Source organism: Bubalus kerabau, chromosome 14 (assembly GCF_029407905.1).
Source record: "Bubalus kerabau isolate K-KA32 ecotype Philippines breed swamp buffalo chromosome 14, PCC_UOA_SB_1v2, whole genome shotgun sequence".
NCBI classification, from domain to species: Eukaryota; Metazoa; Chordata; class Mammalia; order Artiodactyla; family Bovidae; genus Bubalus; species Bubalus kerabau.
The window spans coordinates 35,401,297-35,407,115 of NC_073637.1; the positions used below are offsets into that span (position 1 = coordinate 35,401,297).

At 40.7% G+C, this 5,819-nt stretch overlaps 1 protein-coding gene across 1 annotated transcript in view; it reads left to right on the top strand.

The window, feature by feature from the left end:
* Positions 1 to 2,051: 2,051 nt before the first annotated feature.
* Positions 2,052 to 5,819, top strand: part of SULF1 (sulfatase 1) — a 188,769-nt gene continuing 185,001 nt past the window's right edge. The window contains exon 1 of the mRNA XM_055546203.1: positions 2,052 to 2,509. The gene's annotated coding sequence lies outside the window, so the exon portion shown is untranslated. The remainder of the gene's footprint in view (positions 2,510 to 5,819) is intronic.

Below are 5,819 nucleotides of genomic sequence, written 5' to 3' on the forward strand. Positions count from 1 at the left end.
CGGATCTTATCCTGTAGCACCAGCTTCAGGTCTTTGTTTGAGTTGATTTTCCCTAACAAAAGCATTTCAGAACATCCAGCCCAAGATGTGTCGTTGTGGGCTCATTTTACAATCCTTTTGAAAGGTAATGTTTACAGACACAGAACAGGGCAAGAATTAAGATCATAGCCAAAGGGCAGGATCTGTTACTCCACTGGTATTTTTCATTTTAGAGCAAGTTTTAAGTAGTATAACAACTGACGTTATCCATAAAAGAGAGGCAGTGACTGAGACTTCAGGAAAAGATTGACCATGGGGAAGAGAAGAGAAATACTCGAGTTCAAAAGCTCTTTCTACAATAGTGTGGCTCAGAGCCCAGGCTCATTGGGGAAATGTCTCACAGAAGGTGTTACCAGCCCAAGGTGGATAACATGTGATTCAACACTTTTACAGTTTCTTAGGTTTTACTTTTGTGACTCAATTCAGTTTAAGAGAAGGTAAACTACCTTAATAACGTCTCCAGGGTCTTCAAAATCTACGCAGTTGAAGTAATCCAGATTTCCAGACGTGAATCTGGTTGGATTAACCAAGAGAAAAAAAATTTTTTTAATGAAAAAAATTGCCTTGCAATAATTGGCACTATTAAAAATTTTATGGTGCCAGAGGGAAGCTTTACCCCGGTGGGGCCACTTGCCATTGTTGAAAGTTTCAGTGTTGATTATGTATTTGGGTTTAACTGATTAGGAGTAGTGGTTTAGTGAATCTCCTGGATATGGTGAAATGGACACCTCATAATCACTTCTGGGAAGAAACTGAGCCAATGAATCAGGACTCCAACTTCTAATACTGGTTTTTGTTTTTTTTTTCTTCCTTCTTCCCTACAGCCCAATTACAGGAAAAATTCATTGTCTAAAAATAATAGTTCTCTAATCTTGTGCTTCAGAAAACTGTACCAGGTGTCATTTTTAAGTACATTAGTATAATATCACACAAAAAGTTCTGAAAAAAAGTTAGTCAATTTTGCTATATATTGAAATAATTCTCTTTGTATTAGATATGTATTTGTAGTCTAGATTTTCATACTTTAAGCAAGTTTAATTGGGTTTGGGGTCTTTTTTTCCCCCAGTGATCCCTCTCTCAGTTCAAAGAAATTCAAAAAGTGCAGTATTTAAAATGTTGGCTTCCTGCAGACAGGGAGTTGCTAATATTTCAAATTCCTATTTTGTATTTCAGATTATCAAAATTCCTTAGAAGTCTGATGGAATTTTTTTAAGTTGGTATAAGATTTTAAACAATTATTTTATCTCCAGATAGCTCTTTAAAAGTATTGTAACAACTATAGCCATTTTCTGCTTTAAACTGCTATCAAAGTAATTAGTTCTATAAAATAGTTCAGAGAACTGGAAAAGAAATGTACAGAAGAACAGAAGAAGGAGGTACTGAAATGGCCCCAAATTGAAAACATTTCAAAGCAAAATTGTTAATGAGCTGTTTGAGCTATATGGACATTATATGTGCAATTAACTAGAAGCCAATAAAAATAATCAATAAAAATAATCAATGACAGAGTGCAGCCCCCTGGTTCCCAGCGCTTTTCACAAAGAGATGTCTGTGAAGGCGGCGAGTGATTCAAAAAAGCCACCTTTATCTATGGGCTTGCGTGCTAATTTACACGAGTAGAAAGGAAAATGATTTTCATTGAGTGCTTCTGAAGTTCAGCCCTTGGCAAACGGTGAAGAGCTGTCTGTGGGAAGAGAGAAGTTTCTGCTCTTAGCTGCGCCCCTACCCTCTTCCTCCCAGGAATGTTGGAGGCAGCCACGATCTCATCAAGGGAAGGTAGGAGTTTAGATTTCAAAACGTAGATGTCACATTTCAGTGTAAACGACTCCTACATGAACACTTTATCAGTATGTCAAGATGAATTTTTTATCTCCTGGCGGAGAGGGAGATGGGAGGGGGGCGGGACCTCGCTTAGAAGATTGCGCTCCCTAGCTTGGCAGGAAAAGATTTTTTTTTTTTTTTTTTTTTTTTTGGCGTTTCTGTGCATCTTACGGAGGGTCCCCATCATCCCCGCGGGGCGCACACGGAGTTGTGAAAAGTACCGCACAACTGGCCACCGGAATAATTCATCCCCTCCACCTTCTCTTTAGCGCCTCCCACTTCTTCTCTTTTTATAGCAGTTTCTTTCTCTCGAAAAATCTCAGGTTACTTGACTGGGAGTTCTCAGACCTCCAGTTTCAGCCCTGCCCTCAGCCTCCAGTCGTTGAGAGAGAGACACCCAGCCCCAGCAATCGGATTGGGCAGCCCGCCTTGACACACCACTGTGCTGAGTGCTTGAAGACGTGTTTCACCAGATGGTTGGGGTTAGCGTGTGTCATCACATTCGAGTGGGGATTAGGAGTAGGAAGGCTGCCTTGCCGGAGCTGTGTGGTCTTCTCCAAGGGAGAATTGCGGGCAAGAGAACTCCTTTGCTCCGGGGAGAAGAGGAGGAATTCGTTTTCCGCAGCCACGAGAAAAGCAGTGTTTTCAGGTAAAGTAAAAGACATTGAATGAGCCTCTCTCTCTCTCAACATACTTTTGAATGGAATGCTAGCACAGCACACTTGTCAAACCCAGTTGCTGCCCTCCTCTCAAAGCGGCTGCTGCAGGGCTGACATAGCTTGGTGCTTGGCTGTCTTTACAGAACTAACTCTCCTCAAGGCTTGCTCTCGAAGGTGTAGCTAAGAAAATGTCTTTGGAAGCCTGTTTGTCCCCCACCCTTTCATATCCCCGTTGCATATTCCAAACAGGAGCTAGACGTTGTTCAGAAGGGATGGAGAAATCCAAGAAAGCATGTCTCTCAGCTTTCGAAATTTACCAGTCACTTTTAAACTGTTGCATTTTACCACCCAATGGCTCAAGGTTCTTAGAAGAGTCTATTTGCTGGCAGAGATGGAAAAGCTTTCTTCCCCAATTTTTTTTTGCACTGATTTGAGGTGGACCAAAGTGTTTTTAAAACCATTTGGAGATGGACTCTAAACTTGGAAACTCCTTGAGGGGCTGCCTTCAGAGCAGCTGAGAGCGGCTTCAAAACCAAAATGCTTAGAGCTAGAAGAAAAGCAGAAAAGGAGGAAGTAGGAAAATGCTTTTTTAACATGGCCCTTTTGCAGCTGCAGGGGAGCAGATGGAGGTAATTCATTTGCAGATCTGTTTGTGAAAGTTTTACAAGTCACTGAAAAGTAAAGAAGCACCTCTAATGGATCGTTAAAGTCCCTACATTTATGGGTTTTTAAACAGGCTATCTGAAGTGTTAATTAAATGTAAATAGGTTTTCTGGCTTGGTTATAAACAAACTAAAAAAAAAGGTTTTAATTACAAGTTAGTCATTGGAAATGAATGGTCATCTGACAATACAAAATGAGTTGTCATGGTATAGTGAGTAGCCATTAATATAACCACTGTTGAAACCATCACCAAAATTAAATTGAACTGGATGGAGCAAGGGGGGCTTAGATCTGATGCTTAAGTTGTGGTCTAACAAAGGTCTTTCAAGTTGATGCCCTGTTTTTGTATAGGGATAAAAAATAATTTTTTTCCATTTTTCAAGTTTGTGATCCAGCGAGGTGAATCCATGTGTTACTTCCTTTGCACCCTAACCGACTTGCCTTCCCACATCAGTGTTCAGATACCTGTGGTGCTTAAGAATTCCTGCTCCTATTGGACTTTCAAACTGAGTAGAGAAACCCAACACCCTCACCCTTGACAGGTGAGAGATTCTATGAATAACACTGTATATAAGCTATTCTGAAATAAGAGCTGTTTTGTAGGTTGAATAACAGGATTTATGGCTAATGCTTTGTGATATTTGTATTTGGGTACAGAAAGATGCTTGAAAAAATTATGGTTCAAGTCACATTGCATATATATTTTTGGCAACCAGAGAGTTTATTTTTTAATGCTCTTTGTATTTATTTTTCTTTTCCATTATGGTTTCTTAATCCTCTTTTTAAAAATTAAAAGAATGTGTGATCATTGTGTCTAGCTGTTAAACAGAGTGTTCTCTGAAACTGTTTCAAAAGTCTTCTTCAGTGAGGAAACATCCTCAGAAATAACCAGGCAGTTATGAGGACTGAGTAAGATCCGATTCCCAATATTACATAACCCAAGGAGGACTAAGTTCATAAGCTGAAGTCTTTTGGAATTCCAGTCATTCCATTTTAGCTTTACAATGGAACTGGGGTTTAACAAAATAAAGACAGAAAAGCAAACTAATATCGGGAGTGAGGTCAGGATTAGGATAACAGGCACAGCCTGGAGCAGGCACAGTGCTGGCTACCAATGCCCCTTTCCACGATCACAGAGAGATTTCAGGAGAAAGTCAAGGCCCTCGTCACCGATAGCTCTTTCTCAGGGAGATATGGTTTGATGGCCTCTAACAAAGGCAAGCCACTGATTAGCCACGGGACGGCCCCCGGCCCTGCTCCCCGCCCACCCGCAACAAGCATAAGGTGCTAATACTATAGACTGACCACCAAGCTGCCTGCCCAGGATTTGGGCAAAATGGGAGAATTCCCCTGTCCCCGCCCAAAGTCAGTTGTCCGCAGGAGTTAGGCAGGATGGAAACAAGAAAGGAAGTGTTGAGAAATAATAAATTCACACCTTGAGAAGGCAAAGTTGTATGTTCCTCCCTCTAACAAGGCAAAGGTTTGTTTAAGTAACATGAAGTTACTTAATGAACCAAAAGGATCTGTTTCAAGACAGCGCCCTCAGGGCAATTCCCGTTTCTTGTCAAAATCGAAATCCACTGTTCCAGATGGAAAACATTCAGAAGCGTATTGACAGTGACTTCCACATACCTCTGTTTGACACTTGGTTTCTTCCTGACAGCACTTGCGCGGGTAACACACGTGAAGTCCCCATCAGTGTTCTAACAGCTGTGAAAGTGCTTGAGCACAGGGTATTTCTCCCAGAGAGGTGGAACATCATCCTGGGGGGCGTGAAGAGGGGAATCTCAACTTGCCCTGTGGCTGCAGCCTGTGATCAAGGCACGCAGGAAGATGACAAATCTGAGGCCGAAAGCGATCTGAAAGCTTGATCCATTAGCTTACAAAACCCACTTTGACAGTGTTGTGGAAAACTAAAATCCATGAATCCAGGCAGTCACTGAACTTGTAGTAGACGATGAGCGAGAGCCTTCTTCAAAGAACTAAAAGGGCTCTCTCTGTGCTCGCCTCCTAAGGAAATTTATGTGACTTCAAGCAGATTGCTGTGGTCATTTCCATTGTAATAGTACTGAAGAGTGGCATGTATGACACTTTGCATTTCCTGTCTTAAGTAAATACCCATACGGGAATGGATATGGGGTTTTGTTCTTTTGTGGTTTTGATTTCAAATGGTTTATTCTTTAGGAATCCAGAGAGCGGGAATTCTGATACTGAGTACTGAGATTTTACCAACTGTTGCCATGTGGATGAGGCCAACCAATGGGTCAGGTCGGGACATCTGGTTCTTTTTCCCCTGTGCAATATTTTTGTGTGTGCAGAGAACATGTAGTAAATTTAAGGGAGTTAAAATGTTTAAGGAGCTGACTCAAAATAGATTATTATTTTTAATCATTATTATTGACTTTGAAAAAAAAGAGGCTCATGGATGAAATTAAGTCTATAGTGATATGGCAAATTTACCTTTCCTTTAGGTTAGATCCATGCGGGGAGAAAGATTTGAAAGAAGATATTTTATGGGAAAAGTTTGTCCTGAAATATGTTTCTCATTTAAAATATTTTCAACTCTATTTCAATATGCTGGGAAGGAAGGCTATTCGTCTGTTAGCTTTTTTTTTTTTTGCTCTAATATTCCTCTCA